The sequence below is a fragment of the Heptranchias perlo genome, chromosome 20 (genome assembly GCF_035084215.1).
Source record: "Heptranchias perlo isolate sHepPer1 chromosome 20, sHepPer1.hap1, whole genome shotgun sequence".
NCBI lineage: Eukaryota > Metazoa > Chordata > Chondrichthyes > Hexanchiformes > Hexanchidae > Heptranchias > Heptranchias perlo.
The window spans coordinates 16,663,109-16,685,967 of record NC_090344.1 but is presented as its reverse complement, the minus strand read 5'-3'; the positions used below and the strand labels follow the sequence as shown (position 1 = coordinate 16,685,967).

Below are 22,859 nucleotides of genomic sequence, written 5' to 3'. Positions count from 1 at the left end.
CTTGATACCTTTTTCCTTCTGAACTGAAATGACGATCCTCTCTCGAGAAAAAGGTTCACCGCCTGCTTCGGGCAACTGGTCGGAAAAATAACAAAAACTGATGAGACCAAGTTCATTCTGCTGGGCTTCCATTCCAATCTCCGCACTCTATCCCCCATTCAGACCCACCCCCGCCTGGACAGTATAATCTGCGATATTCATAAGGGAATGGAGAAGCAGAATATCACGGTTATAATTTTCTTCGTTGCTCAACACTGAATAGCTTCAATTGCAATGATTCAGAAGGTAATCATAGAATCATGGAATCTTACATCACAGAAGGAGGCCATTCGGCCGTCGTGCCAGTGTCGGCTTTTTCGAAGACCTGTCCAAATTAGACCCACACCCCAGATTTTTCCCAATAATCATGCAAATTAGTCCTCTTCAATTATGTCCAATTGCCTTTTGAATGATCCCATGGAATCGGCTTCCACCATCCTTTCAGGAAATACGTTCCTGATCTTCACAACCCTCTGTGTGAAAAAAATTCTCCTCAATTCCCCTCTAGTTATTTTCCCAATTATTTTAAATCTATGATCTCTGGTTACCAACACACATGCCAGAGGAAACAGTTTCTCCCTACTTGCTCTTTCAAAACCCCTCATTATTTTGAATACCTCTATTAGGTCTCCCGTTAACCATCTCTGCTGTAAGGAGAACAATTCCAGCTTCTCCAATCTCTCCAAATAACTGAAGTCCCTCATCCCTGGTATCATCCAGGTCAACCTGCGCTGAATCCTCTTCAATCCCTTTTCATCCTAAAGTGTGGTGCCCAGATCTGTACAATATACTCCAGATGAGACCTAAACACTGATTTGTAAGGATTAGTATGATTTCCATTTTTTGTATTCAATGCCCCTGTTTACAAAGCGAAGTATCCCATATGCTTTCTTAACCGCCTTATCAACTTGCCCTGTTTTCTGAATATGAACCCCCAGGTTCCTCTGCTCTTGGAACCCCCCATAATTTGTTCCATTTAGATTATACTGCCTCTCCATGTTCTTCTTCCAAAAGTGCATCACTTCACACTGATCGGCGTTAAATCTGTCACGTGACCGCCCATTTCACCAGTCTGTCCATGTCCTCCTGAAGTCTGCTATTATCATGCTCACTATTTACTACGTTGCCAAGTTCTGTATCATCCGCAAACTTCGAAATTGTATTCCCTATTCCCACATCCAAGACATTTATATATAACAAGAAAAGCAATAGTCCTAATACCGACCCCTGGGGGATTCCACTGCATATTTCTCCCCAGTCAGAAAAACATCCGTTCACCACTACTCTCTGCCTCCTATCCCCCAGCCTCTTACTTGCCCACGTTACCACCGGCCCTTTAATCCCACGTGCTTCTAGTTTTCGAATAAGTCTGAATTTCTAAAATGTGTCCTGAAAATAACTGTAACCCAGTAATTTTATTGTTAAACAATGAGAATACAGATATCAGGACCGGATGATAGATCGGGTTCATTCCCATTATCCGCAGGTGACGGGACCCGAGCAGGGGAAATCCCATCTCGGTTTATATTTTCCGAAAACGGAGACGGAAAATAGCAAAACTCAACCCGTCGAAATCCAACAATTGGACGAAGAACCGACAGCCTTTTCCCATCCCGGGTTTGCAGACCTGGCTGTTGAAGGAAGCCTGATAAGTCCATTAGGGATCAACAGCGAAAGTGAAGAAACGCAGACAGAGATAGATAGATACATGCAAAGAAAAATAGTATAAATCTCCAATTCTGTGATTGAGCAGAATTTAGGTGGCAGCTTAAAGGAAATTCGTCGCATATCGTGAAATCTTAGACGTGTACATAGGGCTGGATTCTTACATTATTTCTGAAAAAAGTAAACGCTGCCTGGTAACTACAGCTCTTATTTATTTGACCATTTTACAGTGGCGGTTTGAAGTGATTTCGAATCTCAGTGAATTTCAAGACCTTGCTTGACCCACTCGTTTGGTCACCCACAGGTAGCACGCGGTTGTAGACTGCGCAGGCTCATCACAGGAACTCGACCAGACTGCATGTTCCAGACTTGTATTCAACGCTACACGTGCAGCCTGCAGCCGTGTGTGGATTGGTGGTTGAGTGTAGAACCCTCGCCTGCCGACGGGAAACCAGGGGTTTGGTTCCAGGCCAATGCAGCTTCCTTTATCTTTTGTATCTGTACCCATGAAATCGCCTGAATTGGGATAAATTCATGTGCCGGCTTCGATCTGTACAACTTCTTGAAAGATTATCTTCATTTCGTCTCCGTGTCTTTCGTGGACAAACCCTCTGCATTCTCTCCTCTGGTGTTCAAACATGCTCTGCTGGAGATAAGTCAAACCTGCATTCCGCACTTGCTTCAAAGATGTGAGAAGCCAATTGGTGGTTTTTGACGAAAAATGGGGACGCAAGGGGGCTCATACCGGGATTTGAACCGGTGAAACTCCCTGAGCGAGAATCAGATCCAAAGTCCAACTGGTAACAGAGCCGTGCAGTCACTGTAAAATTTCGCTGCCACGCAGCCGATCCGCCATCCTTTCAGAACACCATGGCCATCCAATCTCGCTTTCTTGTACGATATACGATGTAGAGCAATATCAGGTTCTAAAGTAATTATTTCAGATCAACAATATTCGTCTCTCTTTATCAAATTTGTTTTGAATGTCCGACTTGTATTATCAAGTAACACTTTACAGGATGAATTACTCTGAAACGACATTGTCGTCTGTCTCGGCATCGTCATCGTTTACACTCCACCAGAAGTACACTTTACTCAAATTGCTGCTTTCATTCACCACGAGAACGAAGAGCCACGGATGTGGAAACATTAGCTACGAATTTATCAGCTGGGTTGCACCTTTCCTTTTCCTACTTCCTCAGTCTTTTTTTTCTTTACCCTTCTCTGCTATTTTTGCAGGTTGGATCAGCCAACGCCGTTCAAGGAAGCCTGAGAAGTCCATTGGGGACAACACAGAGAGACAAGAGACGGAGACATGGAGAGATAGAGAGAAGCAGGCAAAGAAAATAAAGAGTATAAATGTCAGGTTTTTCAAACTAGCAGAATTTATGTTACAGATTGGGAGAGATTCCTTCTTGCATCTTGAAATCTTGCAAGAGAAGATTGGACACAAGTTAAAAGCACCGGCCTCGCTGGAGAATCTCTCATTCTGGGAGAGAGATAAATGCGGTCAATTAATTCCAATTAATCTATTTCAGCACTGAAGGGATCTTTAAACAGTAGCTCTGCGAGCAGAATTCAAACCTGGGCAGGAAAACCTCAATTGAATTTTGAGTCCAACGCTTTAAACACTCGGCCACCGCAGCTGTAAACGGCATGTTCATTCAGATCGGATTCCAAATGGACACATGCTGCTGTTACAAACGCGCGCATTGATGGTGCTTGGGGTCGAATTCTTACTTGTTACGCTGGAGACCTTGGTTCGATTCCCGATACAATGCAGGATCATTCTGTAACAATGAGGAGCTGAGGAGCAAAAGTATACTATTTCGCCCCTCGAGCCTTGTGCGCAATTCAATGAGATCCTGGTTGATATGTAACCTAACTGCATATTATCGCCTGAGCCCCATGTCCCTTAATGCCTTTGGTTAACAAAAATCTATCAATTTCAGTTTTAAAATTAACAATTGAGCTCGCATCAACTGCCGTTTGCGGAAGAGAGTTCCAAACTTCTCCCTCCCTTTGCTTGCAGAGGTGTTTCCCAACTTCACTCCTGAAAGTCCTGACCCTAATATTTAGGCTGCGTCCCCGAGTCCTGGACACGCTAACGGGCGGAAATATTTTTTTTCTATTTACCCCATCAGTTCCCCTTAATATTTTGAAATGTTCGATCAAATCAGCACTTCATCTACTGAATTCGAGGCAAACCCGAGTTTATGTAATCTCTCCGCGTAATTTAAACTGTGGAGTCCAGGCAACATTCTAGTAAATAGACGCTGCACTCCCTTCATAGCCAATATATCCTTCCTAAGGTGCGTTGCCCAGAACCGAGGGCAATACTCCAGGTGTGGTCTAACCAGAGCTTTGTATAACTGTATCATAATGCCTATCCCCTTGTATTCTAATCCTCTGGATATAAAGACCAACATTCCCCTAACCATTTTGATTATTTTTTGTACCTGTCCATGACATTTTAATGATGTATCTTCATGGACCCCTAAGTCTTTTTGGACCTCCACTGTTTCGAGCTTTTCACCATTTCGAAAGTACGCTGATTTATCCTTTTAGGTCCAAAGTGGATAACCTCACACTTGACGAAATTCACATCGATTTGCCACAATTTTGCACATTCATTTATTATATTAATGCCTGTCTGTAATTTTATGCTTTCATCTGCACTGCTTACAATGCTGCCCATCTTGGTGTCATCGGCAAACTTGGATATGTGGCTTTCAATCCCGTCATCTAATGTCCGCCTGAATTGGGAAAAATCCAAATTCAGTTTCAATCTCCTCATCTTCTTGAGACATTTTATTTGCTTCATGTGTATTGGGTCGACGAAACTTCGGCATTCAGTCCACTGGAGCTCAAACATCCTCTGGATATAATTCAGTTCCACCAACAGCAAAACTGAAAAGATGTGAGAAGACAATTGGTGACTTTTCACTAAAAGGAGAAACACATGAGGGCTCGTCCGGGACTTGAACCCGGGACCTCTCGCATATCACTCAATGAAACTCCCTAAGCGAGAATCATACCCCTAGACCAACGAGCCGCTGTTATTTTAGTTGTGCAGCCAGTGTAAAAGTTGGTTGCTTCTCACAGCCGATCGACCATCCTTTCAGACCTCTTCGATCCATCCAATCTCGTTTTCTGTTCGGGTGGACAGCAATATCAAGTTGTACACTAACTATTTCCATTCACCAATATTAGTCTCCCTTTACCAAATTGCTTTCGAGTGCACGTCTTGAGTTATCAAGTAAGACGTTTCAGAATTAGTTGCTCTTAAACTACATTGCTTGTGAGGATACTGAGAGTCGTGTCGATTTATGGCACGCTCTGTTCCCTTTGCATTGCAACCAACACATAGAATTGAATCATAGAAAGCTGATAGCACGGAAAGAGGCCATTCGCGCCTTCGAGTCCGTGCGAGATCTCTGCAAGAGCAATCCAGCTAGAACCACTCCCCAGCCTTTCCCCGAAGCCCTGCATTTTTTTTTCCTTTCAAGTACTTATCCAGCTTCCCTTTGAAGGCCATGATTGAATCTGCCTCCATTATACCCTCGGGCAGTGCATTCGAGATCCGAACCTCTCGCTGTGTAAAAAAGTTTTTCCTCATGTCACCTTTGGTTATTTTGCCAATCACTTTAAATCGATGTCCTCTGGTTCTTGACCCTTCCGCCAATGGGAACAGTTTCTCTCCATCTTCCATGCCTCGATCCTTCATGATTTTGAATACCTCTATCAAATCTCTACAAAACCGTCTCTGTTCCAAGGAGAACAACCTCAGATTCTCCGGTCTATCCACGTGAGTAAAGTCCCTCATCCCTGGAATTATTATAGTATTTTTTTCCGGAACCCCCTCGAAGGCCTTCAGATCTTTCCTGAAGTGCGGTGTCCCGAACCCCACACAAAATTCCAGTTGTGTTCGAACCAGTGTGTTGTAAAGTTTCATCCTGACTTCTATACTTTTGTACTTTTGTACTCTATACATCTATTTCTAAAGCCCAAGATCCCGTTTGCTTTTTAACCGCTTTCTCAACCTGCCCTGCCACATTCAACGATTTGTACACATAAACCCCTCTTTGTTCCTCTACCGCTTTTACATTTGTGCCCTGGAGTTTATTTTGCCTCTCCTCGTTTTTCCGAACGAAATGTATCACTTCGCATTTTTTTGCGTTAAATTTCATCTGCCCCGTCTCCGCCCTTGCCACCAGCCTGTCCATATCCTTTGAAGTTCATCACTATCCTTATCATAGTTTCCTACCCTTCCAAGGTTTGTTTCATCTGCAAATTTTGAAATTGAGCCCTGTGCACTCGAGTCCAAGTCATTAATATATATCAGGAAAAGCAGTGGTTCCAGCACTGATCCCTGGGGAACGCCACTGTACACCTCTCGCCAGTTCGAAAAACAACAGTTCACCAGTAATCTGTTTCCTGCTGTTCGTCAATTCTGCATTCATGTTGTTCCTGCCCCCTTCATTCCATGGGCCGCAATTTTGATGATCAGCCTCCCATGCGGCACTTCATCAAACACCTTTTGAAAGTCCTTATACACCACATCAACTAAATTGCCCTCATCTATCCTCTCTGTTACCTCATCAAAAAACTCTAACAGGTCAGTTAAGCACGATTTACCTTTAACAAATCCGTGCTGCCTTTCCCGAATCAATCCACCCTCGTCCAACTGACTGTTAATTCTGTCCCGGGATATCGTTTCTAAACGTTTCCCCACCACTGAGGTTAAACTGACTGACCGATAGTTGCTGGGTTTAATCGTACACCCTTTTTTGAACAAGGGTGTAACCTTTGCAATTCTCCAGTCCTCTGGCACCACCCACATATCTAAGGATGTTGGTAGATTATGGTCAGTCCCTCCGCAATTTCCACCCTTACTTCCCTCAGCAACCGAGCATGCATTCCATCCGGACGTGGTGGCTTATCTACTTTAAGTACAGCCAGCCGTTCAAGTGCCTCTTCTTTATCAATTTTTAGACCATCCAGTATCTCAACGATAACTTCCTTTGCTGATACTCTGTCTTCTTGGTTAAGACAGATGCAAAGTACTCATTTGGTACCAAGGCCATCCCCTCTGCCTCCATGAGTAGATCTCCTTTATCGTGCCTAATCGGCCTCACCCCTCCTCTGACTACCCGTTTACTGTATGCATGCCTGTCGAAGTCTTTTGGATTCCATTTTATGTTGGCTGTCAGTCAATAGTCATATTTCTCTGTGCCTCTCATTTCCTTTTTCCTTCCCCTCTGAACTCCCTAAATTCTGCCTAGTGAATTAACGCATAAAAAAGTTAACATTTCTTTCAGCCGGAAACAGAAAGTTACTGGTTGATCAATGGCGATTTGAACAAGTATTCGTCTTTTTTACAGAGTTTAATGAGTTTTGCGAAATTAATACAGTGAACTAATACAGTAAAGTTGAATTCCTGATCGGGAACCCCCTCAGACAGCGCATTACTGCCCATCCCTGGGAAACAAGATACGATCGAAACTTTGACAACACATCTCAGGTCCCCCGACAAAGTCACAGCTTGCCAGCTGTTCCGAAATCTGGAGCCTGGACAGGGAGTTAAACGTTGGACCTTCAGCTCACTGCCCACTTTAAAAGTCTGATACTCTACCGACTGAGCTACCCAGGCTCGATACTACATAAGCTCCCATCGTACATATTCATGGGAGATCTCTGAATTATCCGTGCAGCCGTCGAACGAGCGTGAGGTCCGTTTGATAAAATTCTCAGCAACGTGTTGAGGAGAATCCTTGTTCCTGTTGAACAAGATGTAAGAAACATGGACAGTGAACTCGTGAGTTTACAATTCTTCTTGTTTGTGCCAAATGTCTTGTCATTCGTTAGCAGCAATTAAAATAACACTTTACCCAGAGGCTCAAAAGCTGAACTTGTCCCACACGGGAGTTGGAAAAGGCCTCTCGACCATTCAGCGTATTAACATCTGTGAGCTGAATAATTTCACCCGTTACACAGTGACACCAGGCAGCATATTTCTCTTCCAAATTTTCCCAACAGGAAACTTCCAAACGATGAATATCGGCTTAAAGAAAATAATTGTTTGTTTGGTTCTTTAGATTTAAAGATCTTGTACCGGCCCCTTTGCCATATGAACTGCCGCTAAAAGCCCCCTCTCCCGCGATGAACAACTAAACTGGCACCTGCTATTACAAGACGGTAGGCCAGAGGAACCCAAATGCCCACATGGGAAAACTAAGAAGTCGATTGTTGACCTCCATCCGTTTGTCCCACAAGAGCGTATTGTAAAAACGACTGGTTGTTAACAAGATGCGTTATGGAAGATACCATTTGTACCTTGAACTCCGATCAAAATGTTCGGAGTAAAAGGTTTGATTGTTTTAGAAAACGCTCGAACTCACAACCTGGTCATTTCTGGAGCCCATACTGCTATAAATAAGTAACGCACGCTTAACAATTGTACAACACGAGGGCAGCGAACAACCGACAGCATCAGCGCTCCTGCCAAACAGCTTTATTTTCGGTCTCTCAATTATCACTTCGAGATCTTTCTCAAACTGAAGCCTCCAATCAAGATGCGCTTCGTTCAATAACAATTCCGAAATCAAGAGAGTTTTGATCGATCATGACTAAAGCATATACAAATTCCTCACCTGTTCCTTTTAATCCCTGGGGTGGAAACCATCAGGTCCTGGAGATTTGTCTATCTTTCGCCTCCTCATTTTCTCCATTGCCATCATTTTACTTGTACCGAATCCCCTTGATTTATTAACAGTTTTCCTCGTGTCTCTGGTATGTTAGCCTCATCCATTTCTGTGACGACCGATGCAAAGTAAAAATTTAGCAACTCTGCCATTTCCTGATTTTCAATTACAATATCACCTCCATCTGTCTTTAAGCAGCCCACATTACTCTCAGCCTCCCTTCTTTCTCTTAATATACTCATAAAAACGTTGAGAGTTGTCCTCACTTTCCCTCATAAGTTTTTCTCCTTTTCCCTTTTTGCTCCTCTTCCGATTTTTTTCGATTCAGCACCACAATAAACAACACTCCGCTGTAAAGTTCGGCTCAATAGTTCTCCAATGTCAGAGCGAGAATTGTCTGAAGCCCTAATTTATTTAATGTCACAAATACAATCACACATCATCATCCATGTATCAACGCATTGAAGGATACACAAAGATAAACTCAGCGAGAAATGCAGTCAGTGTCAGAATGCACAGGTGAACGGACAAGCGAAATGGACAGAGACAAAACGGCCTGAACCCCCAACAGTGAAGTGTCGCTGATAGATATTAGTGAGTAGGTGGGGGCCCCATGTTAGCAATTGGCGCTGTGGCTTAGTTGGTTAAAGCATCTCTTTAGTAAACAAGAGATCCTGGGTTCAACTCCCAGTCGTGCGTTGTGCAGCTTATTATTTTACATAATTTATGGAATAAAGCGACAAAATAACAATGTGGTGTTCGTATTTGTTCACGTTTCAGGAGGAAATGGATAACAGAATGACTGTTCAAAAACGCCCTTTCATTCCACAGACAGACCTCTCATAGACTGTGTCTGTCACACGTTAATTTAAGGACACGTTCTTGTTTCTGGGCTCGTTGGGATCGGGGTATAATTCACGATTTGAGGTTCAAAGCCGGAAGACATCCTAATTTGGATCGAGACTTGTGATCTTGACCTGCGGGACAAACGTTTGCAAAGAGGAAAATAAAGTCCTCAAATCGCTCGACCTGAATCTCCAGGCCCAGATGAAATATATCCCAGGATGTTAACAGAAGCAAGGAAGGAAATAGCGGAGGCTCTGACCATCATTTTCCAATCCACCCTGGCAAAAGACGTCGTGCAGGAGGATTTGAGGATTGCTAACGTTGCACCATTGTTGAAAAGGGAGAAAGGGATAGATCGAGTAAATACAGGCCAGTCGGCCAAAACTCGATGGGAAGTATGAATCGTCATTTAGAAAGGCACGGATTAATCAAGGACAGTCAGCGTGGATTTGTTAAGGGATGGTCGTTTGAATTGAATTATTTGAGGAGGTATCAAGGAGGATCGATGAGGGTATCGCGATTGATGGAGTCAACATGGATTTTAACGAGGCTTTTGACAAAGTCCTACAGGGCAGATTTGTCAAAAATGTAAAAGCCCATTGGATGCAAGGGACATTGGCAAGTTGAATCCCAAATTGGCTGAGTAGCAGGAAGCAAGCGGTTGTGGTCGACGGGTGCTTTTGTGACTGGAAGGCTGTTTCGAGTGGGGTTCCATGCGGCTTCGTACTAGGTCCCTGCTTTTCATGGTACAGATCATTGATTTAGACTTAAATGTAGGGGGCATGATGAAGAAATTTGCAGATGATACAAAAATTGGTCCTGTGGTTGATAGTGAGGAGGAAAGCTGTCGACTACAGGAAGATATCCATAGAGCAGACAGGTGGAAAGAAAAGTGGCAAATGCAATTCAATCTGAAGAAGTGTGAGGTAATGCATTTAGTTGGTGGGGGGGGGGGGGCAAAAGGCAAGGGAGTGTACAATAAATATTGTAATTAATTTGCGATTGACACGCCCATTCTGCAAATTTACTAATGTCTTCCTTTATTATTCGCATTTTTCCTTTATATTAACTACAGTTCGCAATTGGTTGTCGGCCCTAAATTTTGAAATTGTACTTCCGATTCCAGTGTCCAAATCATAAATGTATATTGTGAACAGCAGTGGTCCCAGCGCCGATAAATTTTGAAAACAGTGGTCCCAGCACCGATAAATTGTGAACAACAGTGGTCCCACCACTGATGAATTGTGAACAACCGTGGTCCCAGCACCGATAAATTGTGAACAACAGTGGTCCCACCACTGATAAATTGTGAAAAGTGGTCCCAGCACCGATAAATTATGAACAACTGTGGTTTCAGGAATTTTGATCTTGAACTGCAGTTGAAACTTTTGCATAAAAGGAAATAACTTCCCCAAGTCGCTCGACCTGAATCTCCAGGCCCAGATGAAATATATCCCAGGATGTTAACAGAAGCAAGGAAGGAAATAGCGGAGGCTCTGACCATCATTTTCCAATCCACCCTGGCAAAAGGTGTCGTGCAGGAGGATTTGAGGATTGCTAACGTTGTACCATTGTTGACAAAAAGGGAGAAAGGGAAAGATCGAGTAAAAACAGGCCAGTCAGCATAAACTCGATGGGAAGTATGAATCGTCATTTAGAAAGGCACGGATTAATCAAGGACAGTCAGCGTGGATTTGTTAAGGGAAGGTCGTTTGAATTGAATTATTTGAGGAGGTATCAAGGAGGATCGATGAGGGTATCGCGATTGATGTAGTCAACATGGATTTTAACGAGGCTTTTGACAAAGTCCTACAGGGCAGATTTGTCAAAAATGTAAAAGCCCATTGGATCCAAAGGACATTGGCAAGTTGAATCCAAAATTGGCTGAGCAGCAGGAAGCAAGCGGTTGTGGTCGACGGGTGCTTTTGTGACTGGAAGGCTGTTTCGAGTGGGGTTCCATGCGGCTTCGTACTAGGTCCCTGCTTTTCATGGTACAGATCATTGATTTAGACTGAAATGTAGGGGGCATGATGAAGAAATTTGCAGATGATACAAAAATTGTTCCTGTGGTTGAGTGAGGAGTGAAGCTGTCGACTGCAGGAAGATATCCACAGAGCGGACAGGTGGAAAGAAAAGTGGCAAATGCAATTCAATCTGAAGAAGTGTGAGGTAATGCATTTAGTGGGGGGGGGGGATCAAAAAGGCAAGGGAGTATATAATAAATATTGCAATTAATTTGCCATTTACACGCCCATTCTGCAAATTTACTAATATCTTCCTTTATTATTCGCATTTTTCTTTGTATTAACTACAGCTCGCAATTAGGTGTCGTCCCTAAATTTTGAAATTGTACTTCCGATTCCCGTGTCCAAATCATGAATGTAAATTTTGAACAAAAGTGGTCCCAGCACCGATAAATTGTGAACAGTGGTCCCAGCACCGATAAATTGTGAACAACAGTGGTCCCACCACTGATAAAGTGTTAACAACAGTGGTCCCATCACTGATATATTGTGAACAACAGTTGTGCCAGCATCGATAAATTGTGAACAACCGTGGTCCCAGCACCGATAAATTGTGAACAGCAGTAGTCCCAGCACCGATAAATTGTGAACAACTGTCGTCCCAGGAATTTTGACCTTGAACTGCAGTTGAAACTTTTGCACAAAAGAAAATAACGTCCCCAAATCGTCCCACGTGAAACTCAAATGTTTTGGGAAGAAGTTCAATAGAAACAATCAGGACTTTAAAGGCACCTCAACGACCTGAACTTTCGTTGAATGAATTGTGTTCGCCATTGCATTCGACCGTGAAATCGCTCTTGACTTTCATCTCACTGAAGCAGAGTGTGGCCGCTTTGTATCTGTGAGCATGTCGGTGGCGTGTTTAGCTTTGATATTGATCGCTTCCAATTTGTAAAATTTCATCAATCGTCAGGAAAAAGAAACCGAGAATCGAATTGTCCCTCTAAGTGATGAAGTGAAGGGATTGGTGATCCAAGCAGATCTGGAAAATGCGTGGTGCAATCGGCCAGGAGTCCCAAATCCACCCTCCAGCCACTCGGCAATTATATTGAATGAACTTTACCCTGGCCCAGTGTCGCCGCACTGAAATCGAGTATTTCTCCGGCATGTTTTTCTTCATAGTTGCTGGTTTAAGAGTGAAGACTGGCTTGTTGGATTTTCACTCCTACAAGCTTTAATCATTCATTTTTCACTGACTGCAGACAGTTGTTATATTGGTCGCTGCAATCTCAAAGTTTAGCTCAGTGAATTATTGGTTCAGCAGGTGATCTCTTCACCTGTTCTCGGCGGTGTTATCCGTTAGCGTGAAAGTTTGATGGTTCGAGCCCTTATTTTATTTTTCCTCAGGATTCATCGCCTCAAAGTTCCAGGGTTTCAATGCATGTTTTGGAATCAAGAAAATGTACCGGAATCATTGCCAGCTGAGCAGGGCTGATATTCCACCATTTAACCTGCGGTCGGAAATCAGGCACATGAATCATATAAAGGAATGGAACATTGGCTTCACGGTAATTACAATTCTCCTTGACAGACAAGCCCCCGAAAGGCCCGAAGGGAGGCCGCACCAGCTGCAGGAGAGCTGGTTCTCTGTGACATGGAGATTTCTGTAGTGAGTGAGACCAGACTGTTCCTATGTTCAGAGAATGAATTTCACACCCTTTATTTTGGAAAAGCAAATCGGTGGGGATTTTTGTCATAGCCCGATGCCTTTCGTGTTGTATCAGATGTTCCTCGTTGCGTTACTTTCATCTTGATCGGAGAACCAGTTCGGGCGCTCCTGTGATAAACAGCGACAATTGCCAGTTAATGTTAAATTTAACAACGACTCCATTGCGTTTTTAATCCCACTCTTAAGATGCAGTCTATAAAATGAAAAAAAATCATCACATTCAAAGCATAAAAATCTTATTAAAGTTTTGACTGTCTCTCGGTAACCACGTCAACATCGCCTTCAGTCTGAAATAGAAAGTTATCGATTGATTCATGGTGATTAAGACAGGGATTCAACTACGAACAGGATTTAATTAGCTTCATGTAATTAATTTAATAAGTTCATAACTCTTTTTAAAGTTAATTCCCTGACTGGGAATCGAACCTCGCGGCGGTGAGAGTACCGAATTCTCACCACCAGGCCATTGGGGAACTCCCAAGATTGCGCAAGAGACAAAGTGGAACTGATGACATTATTTTTTCTTTCGCTCTTTCATGATTCATTCAGCTCTGTGTTTATTCTCAGGCCTCTTATCTCTCCTTCTTTTCAGCTTCTGACTGCGGATATTCCTGTGGTGAAATATCAATAATATAGAACATCTCACAGCCCCGGTATATTTGCTGTTTCTCTGTGCAGTTCTGTGCAAAATCAAACTGCACGCAAATACCGACAGTGCCTCTCTCTCACGCCCCACAGAAGCAGCAGCAGATGCCACTTTAAACTGCCAGTTGCTTCAAACGATTCACGATGGACCTGCGTGACCTTGCAGCTTTCTCAGGAGCTGCATTCAGTGCGTGAATTTTGGAAATGGAAATATGTCCATCAGCAGCTTGTGGTCGTATTTTACCTCACTTTCCATTTCATGTACATGCCTACTTGCACTTGGTGATGTCATTGCCTGAACATCACCTCTGTCGCGATATTATTTCGAACAGAAAATGCCATTTTGTGCGAGCAGTTTGTCTGGCAGGAAAATGACCTGAATTACAAAGGGCCAAGTCGGAAAGGCCGCGTTGCTCTGCTTGTTCGCAGCAAAGAATTTTCAGCGTTTCCTTGGGGTTTAGTGTTTAGGATTCGGCGCTTTCATCACCACGGCAAAGGTTCGATTGTCGGTCTCAACATCCGCATATTATACACTCTACCATAAGTGTACTGTACTCAAATTGCTGATTTTTTCATTGTGAGGGGAAGAAACATAAATGTGTGGACATTAATTACGAATACATCAGCTGGGTTGCACCTTTTCTTTTCCTACCGTCTCAGTCTTTCCACCTTTACCCTTCTCTGCTGGTGTTGCAGGTTCCATCATTCTTCGCTGTTCACGATGCCTGAGAAGTCCATCAGGAGAAAACAGGCAAAGTCAAGAGACAGAGACAGGGAGAGATTAAAACATAGAAATAAATTGTATAAATGTCAAGTTCTGCGAACGAGCAGAATTTAGAATGGAGCTTGGGAGAGATTCCTTCACGTGTCTTGCAATTTTGCAAGAGATCATTGGGCTCCGAGTTAAAAGCGTCGTTGGCGATGGAGCACCTCTCTGAGGGAGCGAACAAGGTCCGTTCGTTCAAGTTCATATTAATTTGAACACTGAACAAACTTTTAAAAGTAGCGCTACGAATAGGATTCGAACCTGTGCAGGGCAAACCCGATTGGATTTCAAGTCCAACGCCTTAACCACTCGGCCATCGCAGCGAGAAACCTCAATGATGCACAGCTATAAATCAGAATGCGTCGGGTTATCACACGAGATCTGTGACACTTTGTTCTCTCAGACAGGTTTCCAACTGGAAACTTACAGCTTGTTGATGTGCTGACTTTGCTGTCTCGGTGATAGAATTCTCATTTATCACGTGAGAAACCGGGTTTCGATTTCCGGTTCGTTTAGGCTTATTTTTATTCTCCATTCATAAGATCGCGTGAATTGTGCGACATTCGCCCTCAGCTTCAATCTGCGCACCATTTGAGACATTTTCCATTCTCCACGTGTGTTGCGTCGAAGCTGGGTTGGAAAATCACATTGCAAGTCTCACGCCTTAATCATCGGGTCATCGCTGCTGCAAGCGACAAATCCGACACCGCTGCAGAAGAGAATGAAGAAGGTTATGACAGGAGAACTCTGAGACTGTATGTTCTTTTAGACAGGTTTCGAATTGAGCGCAGACCGCCGGCTGCTGTGCGGACTTTGTTATTTCAGTGATCAAATGCTTGCTTTCTGCGCGGGAGGCCCGGGTTCGATCACCACCCAATAGAGGAGCATTTTTCATTCTCCATTCATGAGTTCACGTGAATTGGGATACGTTGACATTCAGCTTCAATCTGAACACCATCTTGTGATATTTTCCTTTCTCCATGTGTGTTATCGTCGACAGAACCTCTGCATTCTGTCCTCCATGAACTGGAATGAAGACAATCCTGCCGACTGCACAGCTGACAAGACGTGAGAAGCCAATTAGTGATTTTGAACTAAAAATGGTAACACCGCAGGGCTCGTCCGGGATCTCTCACATAACAATCAGCAAATCCCCAAAGCGAGAATCATACCCCAAGACCAACGAGCCACTGATAACAGAGGGGGGCAACCAATGCAGAATTCTGTGCCACCCACAGCCGATCGGCCACCATTCTGCCCATCCTATCACTTTTTCTATTCCGATGTACGACAATGTGAAGACGAACATTAACTATTTCATATCAACAATATTAGCATATCTTTACCACATTCGTTTCGAATGTGCGAGTTGTAATATCAAGTGAGACTTTGCAGAATGAATTGCTCGAAAGCTACATTGTTGTCTGTCTTGGCATCCGCAGATTATCCACTCTACCACAAGTATAACAGTGACCACACTTCAAAAATACTTCATTGTCTGAAAAGCGCTTTGGGAAGTCTTGAGGTCGTGAAAAGCGCTTTGTAAATACAAGACTTTGTTTTTATACTGGGCTAAAAGTACTGATGATTTCACTATGAGGACGAAGCGACATCAATATGTGGACATTGGCGAAGAATTCATCATCTGGGTTGGTCCTTTGCTTTTCCTCCCGTCTCAGTCTTTCGATCTTTACCGTTCTCTGCTGGTGTCGCAGGTTCGATGAGCTTTGGCCGTTCAAGGAAGCTTGAGAAGTCCATTCGGGGAAAACAGAGAGTGACAGAGACAGGGAGAGATAGAGAGATAAAAGCAAAGAAAAAAAAGCCTGAATATCAAGTTAGCAGAATTTGAAATGAAGCTTGAGAGAGATGGAATCATACACTCATAGAATCGTTACTGCACAGAAAGAGGCCATTCGGCCCATTGAGCCTGCCCCGGCTCTCTTTAAGAGCAATCCAGTGAGTCCCATTCCCCCGTTCTTTCCCTGTGGACCCGCAAATATTTTTCCTTCAAATATTAATCAAATTCCTTTTAGAAAGTCACGATTAAATCTGCTTCCAGCACCCTTTCAGGAGATGCATTCCAGATTATAACTACTCGCTGATTTAAAACGTTTTTCCTCATATCGCCTTTGGTTCTTTTGTCAACCACCGTAAATCTGTGTCCTCTGGTTATCGACCCTTCCGCCAACGGGAGCAGTTTCTCTTTATTTACTTTATCTAAACCCGTCATGATTTTGAGCACTTCTATCAAATCTCCTCTCAACCTTCCTGCCCGAAGGAGAACAACCCCAGCTTCTCCAGTCTATACACGGAACTGAAGTCCCTCATCCCTGAAACCATTCCAGTAAATCTTTTCTGCGCCACCTCTCAGGCCTTCACATCCTTCCTAAAGTGCGATGCTCAGAATTGGACACAATATTCCAGTTGTGGATTATTGTGAAGTTTCCTTCAAGCACCTTGAAGTTTTGCAAGAGACCATTGGGCTCCCAATTAAAAGGCTCTGCCGCGGTGGAGGATCTCTCTGAGAGAAGGAAATACGGCCCGTTATCTCCAGTTCATATTTATTTGAGCATTGAACAAAACTTTAAACAATAGCGCCGTGAGCAGGATTCCAATGAATCACCGAAAGACCCTGTCGAGTTTTAGATCTAACGGCTTAACCACTCGGCCATCACAAGCAGCGAGTGCTAGTAATGCAGGGCTGTAAATCAGAATGCGCAAGGTACTCAGAGGAGATTTGTGAAATTATATGTTGTTTCAAACAGGTTTCCAACTGGACACAGAGAGCCCGATGCCAAGCAAACGTTGCCGTTTCACTGGTAGAATTTGCACTAACCACGCGAGGGAACAGGGTTCGTTTTCCCGACCAATTAAGGAGCATTTTTATTCTGCACCTCTGAGATCGCCTGAATTGGGATAAATTCACCTTCAGTTTCAATCTGCACACCGCCGTGAGGCATTTTACTCTCTCCGTGTGTGTTGCGTCGATAAACCGGCTGCATTCTGGCCTCTGGACCTCAAACATGCTCGAGAATTAAATCAATGCTGCTTTCTGCAACGCTGAAAAGATGTGAGAAAGAAATAAGTGAATCTTCACTGGAAATAGTGAAACAGGAGGGTTCTGGGGTTTGAACTGGGGACCTCTCGCATATCAAACAGTGAAACGGCCAAAATGAAAACCATAATCCGAGAACAAGGAGCCGTCAGTAACACAACCGGACAAACAGTCGGAAATTTCCCTGTTACCCACAACCGATCGCCCATTCATTCAGACCGCTTCTGTCCATCGAATCATAGAATGGTTACAGCACAGATGGAGGCAATTCGGCTCATCGAGCCTGTGGCGGCTTTTTATTAGAGCCATCCAATTAATCCCATTCCCCGGCCTTTTCCCGGTGCTCTGTATTTTTCCCCTTGAAATTCCTTTTTTAGTCACGATTCAATCTGATTCCACCATCCTTTCAAGCAGCGCATTCCAGATCAGAACTATTCGCTGCGAAATGAAATTTTTCCTCATATCGCCTTTTGTTCTTTTGCAATCACCTCAAATCTGTGTCCTCTGGTTCCCGACCATTCCGCCAATTAAAACAGCTTCTCTTTGTTTACTTTATCTGAACTCTTCATGACTTTGAACACTTCTATCAAATCTCCTCTGAACCTTCCCTGCTCCAAGGCAAACAACCCCAGCACGAGGCAAATGCGGTCAAATGGCTTCAATTAATTTATTTGATCATTAAACAGACCTTTAAAGACAGGCCTTGTTTTGTGGAAGTCTGAGCTCGTGGTTTAAATCGCTGGTTTCAATGTTTGGTGCGTTTCTCGATTCTAATTTTACCACTGACAGAATTTCTGCAATTATCCATTTTGACCTGTTCACAGAAATCCCGATTGCAGTGCAATGGAGCAGAGGATGTGAAAGAAGCTGAAAGTGAAAGTGCAGATATTAGATTCATCACAGTGACTGGACACGTTTCCACAGGTAATGACCTCTCACCTTAAGATTCTTTCCAGCAGAGTGGGACAGGTGATCAGAGTGACCGGGCTCCAGCGGCGCAATCAGTCCTTATATTAGTTACAGGCTCAGGAAATACCGGGGTTTTTAATTCGAATCTCAGCAAGATCAAACAATCCTTTTCCTTGTGAACATTTCGACCGGAGTTGAAGGTAAAATTGATGTGCTCCAAAATTCATTTAATTATCCGAATTGCCATGTGGTTCCTCCGGTCTACGCTGTTGCAATAGCAGATGAGATGTTTAGTATTACTTGTTTACAGGAGGGAGGCTGCGGTTTTGTAGACACAAACTATGATTTTGATCCATCTTCAAATCGTGGGATTTAACTGCAGCTTTAAACCTGAGCCAGAGACCGCTCAGCCAGGATACTTTCCATCCTACACTTCAGGAGCTAGTTTTACAGGAATAGAATTACTGCAAGCAAGAATTCTACCCCTGAAGCACCAACGCTCGCACGGCAGCAGGATGCATGTGTCCAGTTAGAAACCTGTCTGAAGGAACATGCAGTCTGACAGAGCCGGAAGTCCAGCAGATTGACTTTCGGTCTGAGCAGATGTTGAGTCTCCTTCTTGAGAGAGTTTCGCCAATCCAGCTCAGAGTGGATTAAGAATCATGAATTCGGGTGTGACTGGAGCCACTTGTGTAAGATGAAGTGTCGGGGGCAGTTTCACATCCTTGACGGACATTAATGATCCTGTTGCGGTTTTGCTGCAAAATTTCACTTCCCAGCTCCCGAACTAAAATCCAACGCCGTTGCAACTCGAATCCACAACCTTTGAATGGCTTATCAATCAAAACAAGTAGAAGTCCAACACACTCGCCATTGCGCCACAGGGTCAGTTGCCAAAAAAAACCCGAATAAAAAGAAAGACGTGTTTCTCCGGTCCAGGGGCAAAGTGACAATGGATATTATGCAAAAAACTGTCCCCTCAAATCTGTGTTTATATTTTTTTTGTAAAGCTTCGATTTTAAAAGTTATAAAAAGCCGAAATAAGTAAAGTTAAAGAATCGAATCCGTGATTAAGGCGTTACAACACACTCTAATCAACAGTTAACCGGCCGTACTGACGGTCCATTAGATATTTTAATTAATTTCTGTACCTGTACACTAGTTGGTAGCGCTTTCTGTACTTGGACCCCGAAATCCCTCTGCTCCTCCACAGTTCCTAGCTTCTCACCATTTAGAAAACATTCTGATTTATCTTTCTTAGATTTAAATTGGATGATCTCGCTCACCCCCCATTGAACTATATTTGCCGCAGTTTTGCCCACTCACTGAATCCATCAATTCCCACTTTTCAACTTCCTGCTTCAATGTTCATGACTTATTGCGTCACCAGAAGGCTGCGTGTTCAAATCACGGGGTAACCGTTACTTTTCGAGCTGATCAGATTCTGGATCGTTCCGGGATGAATATTGTATCTGCTTTTTCTCAATAAACAGAACCTTGCTCTAAAGTCTGCTTCCCTGGTTCTCAAATTTCAGGAAGGCGTCTCATTCCGCCCTCGACTTTTGATTTTGAACTACGGTTGAAACTTTTGCAAAGATGGAAAAGAAGTCCCCAAATCGCTCCACGTGAATCTTAAACGCTTTGGGAAGAAATTCAGTGCAAACAGTTAGGAATTTAAAGGCACCTCAATGACCTGCACTTTCTTGGAATGAGTTTTGTTCGCCATTGCATTCGACCGTGAAATCGCTCCCGGCTTTCATCTCACTGAAGTGAAGAGTGTGACCGCGTTACATCTGTCAGAGTGGAAGTGACGAGTTTGGGGTTGGTGTGGGTCGTTTCCAACTTTTGAAATCTCACCAAGCAGCAGAGAAAAAGAATCTTGGAATCAAATTGTCCCTGTCAGTGATGAATTGAAGTGAATATCGCTCCAAGCAGATCTGGACAACTCGCAGTGCAGCCGCACAGGAGTTCCAAATCCACCTTCTCGCCACTCGGCAATCGCATGAACTGAACTTTACTCTGACCCAGTGTCACCGAACTGAAATCGAGTATGTCTCGGCCACAGTTTTTCTGAACATCATGGTTACTGGTTTAAGAGTGAAAACTGCCGTCCGCTTCACTGTAAGTGCAAGAGACATCTTTGTAAACACCGAGTCGTGTCACAGACCTGCTCGTCGGACCTGCTCATTTCATCTCATCTCATTTTCTGCAAACCTGAATATTACTGGAATAGAGAATGGCGAATCACAGCTCGAGAAATCAATCCTCTCGACCACGAGGGGACGGAGTCTTCCAACATACATGTGTTTAATGGCAAGGTGAGTTTAATGTTCAGGAATAATAGAGCACAGATTTTCGGTCGTGCAAACTTCACACACTTTATTTTGGAAAAGTAAACTGATCGCAGAGAGAATTTATTTTGATCGCTGCAACCTGAATTTTTAGTTCGTTGAATCAGTAGTTCAACAGCAAACGTGTGCTGTCTCTGTGGCGCAATCGGTTAGCGCGTTCGGCTGTTAACCGAAAGGTTGGTGGTTCGAGCCCACCCAGAGACGGTGGGGAAACTTTTATCTTCATGGTCTCGCATTTCCTGGTTCTGATGTTTGTTTTGGCTGCAAAACAAATGCCCGCTTTCGATGGCCAGCTGAGTGCGGCCGATCTTCCATCATTTCACCTGTGATTGGCTTCGCCGAATTCTGAATTCTTCTTGACAGACAAGGTCTGACATCGATATTTCTGCAGTGAGCGACACCAGACTGTTTCCACAATGAATGTCACTCCCTTTTATTTTGGAAACGCAAAATTTTATTCACATTCCGAACGGTTTCAGTTGATTTGTGAGAGATCATGAAAGGATCCTGCAGCGCTGCCTTGGATAATAACAACAGTTCTAAGCCGCATTTCAGTCGCGGCAACAAATCCTCACATCCGAGTATCTGCTCCCTTAAATCGGAGTATCTGCACCTTTGCAGCAGAGTATCTGCACCCTCACACTGGAGTATGTGCACCGTTGCACCGGAGTATCTGCGCCCTTACAACCATTAACTCATCAACTGTCCCCAATCATCTTTATCAGCGTCAGGAGCCCTAAACAAAACCCAACAGTGAAGAAATTGGCTTTGTGATTCTTCACTAATGTACGGACACATTTTTATTAACGGAACTTTGAAGGAGATTTGGGGAAAGTGGCCGCTGATACTCAGAAACTACTGCTTGTTTTTTTTTTGCTCAGCGGGCTCGTTGGTCCAGGGGTATGATTCTCGCTTCGGGTTTGTTGTTTGAAATATGTGAGAGATCCCGGGTTCAAATCCCGGACAAGCCCTCATTTCCCCCCCCCGCCCGATTTTTGATCTTGAGCTGCTGTTCAAACTGGCAGGTTGCTTGTCGGTATCTCAATAATCTCACGTCCTCTGAATGCATTCTACTTGCAATTGCAATTGACCTTGAAACCGCTCTCGGATTTCATCTCACTGAAGCAGAATGTGGCCCCTTTTTGTTTCAGCATGGAGGTGACGAGGTTGTGGTTGATAACCGCGGACACACTTGTCCGGACATTGGTAGTCAGAATGTACAAAATGCTGTCTGAAATATTCTGTTGTCATCCAGGGAGCTCTAGTTTTGCATGCCCAACCTTTCCCCTAGTAAGAATGTGTCCAGTCTGTACCCGAACTATCTCCTCACTCAAAGCCTCCCATTGCTCATTTACTGTTTTACCTGCCAATCTTTGATTCCAATCCACCTGGACCCGATCACTTTTCAACTCGCTGAAATTCGCTCTTCCCAGTTCAGTATTTTCATGCTTGATATTTCCTTGCATTTTCCATAACTATACTAAACCTGCTGCAAATGCTCCCCCACTGAATCATGCTCCACTTGCCCCACTTCTTTCCCCTAAATAAATCCAGCACTGCTTCCTTCCTCGTTGGGCTGAAAACATACAGATTAAGAAAGTTCTCTTGGACACATTTCAGGAATTGCTCGCCCTCTTTGACTTTTGCACTGCTCTTTCCCAGTCTATATTCGGATAAATGAAGTTCCCTTTTATCAATGCTCTAAAATTATTGCATCTTTCTGCAATTTGCTGCCAATTTGCTCCTCCATCTCCTTCCCACAAGTTGGCCCCCTATAGTCTGCATCCAGCAGCGTAATAGCTCCTCAATTGTTCCTTAATTCTAAACAAATAGATTCTGCCTTTGAACCCTTAAGCATGGCGACCCTTTCTACCGCTGTAACAGTATTTTTGATCAATAGTGCCTGGCCCACACCCCCTCCCCCAACTTTTATCCCCTGCCTTTCCTGAATACGTTGTAGCCAGGAATATGTAAGTGGCCACTCCTCCGCTTGTTTGAGCCAGGTCTCCATTATTGACACTATAACATAATCCCATGTTACCACTTGTGTCTGCAGCTCACCAACCTTATTGACCAAGTATGTTAAACACAACATCAGGGCATAAGGGTAGGACAAGTTCTAATGCCCAATTAAATGTTCTATACACTAATGTCCGTAGCATAAGAAATAAAACAAGGGAATTAGA

The 22,859-nt window shown here is 43.7% G+C and overlaps 3 non-coding genes across 3 annotated transcripts; 1 reads left to right on the top strand and 2 right to left on the bottom strand.

Annotated features, from left to right (window-relative positions):
* Positions 1-4,670: 4,670 nt before the first annotated feature.
* Positions 4,671-4,759, bottom strand: trnap-agg (transfer RNA proline (anticodon AGG)). The gene is given in 2 exon segments: positions 4,671-4,706; positions 4,724-4,759. It is a non-coding gene; the product is annotated as a tRNA-Pro (tRNA).
* Positions 4,760-14,598: 9,839 nt separating this feature from the next.
* trnas-uga (transfer RNA serine (anticodon UGA)) lies at positions 14,599-14,681 on the bottom strand. Its single transcript has one exon. It is a non-coding gene; the product is annotated as a tRNA-Ser (tRNA).
* A 6,122-nt stretch (positions 14,682-20,803) lies between these two features.
* On the top strand, positions 20,804-20,877 carry trnan-guu (transfer RNA asparagine (anticodon GUU)). The gene has a single exon. It is a non-coding gene; the product is annotated as a tRNA-Asn (tRNA).
* Positions 20,878-22,859: the final 1,982 nt, after the last annotated feature.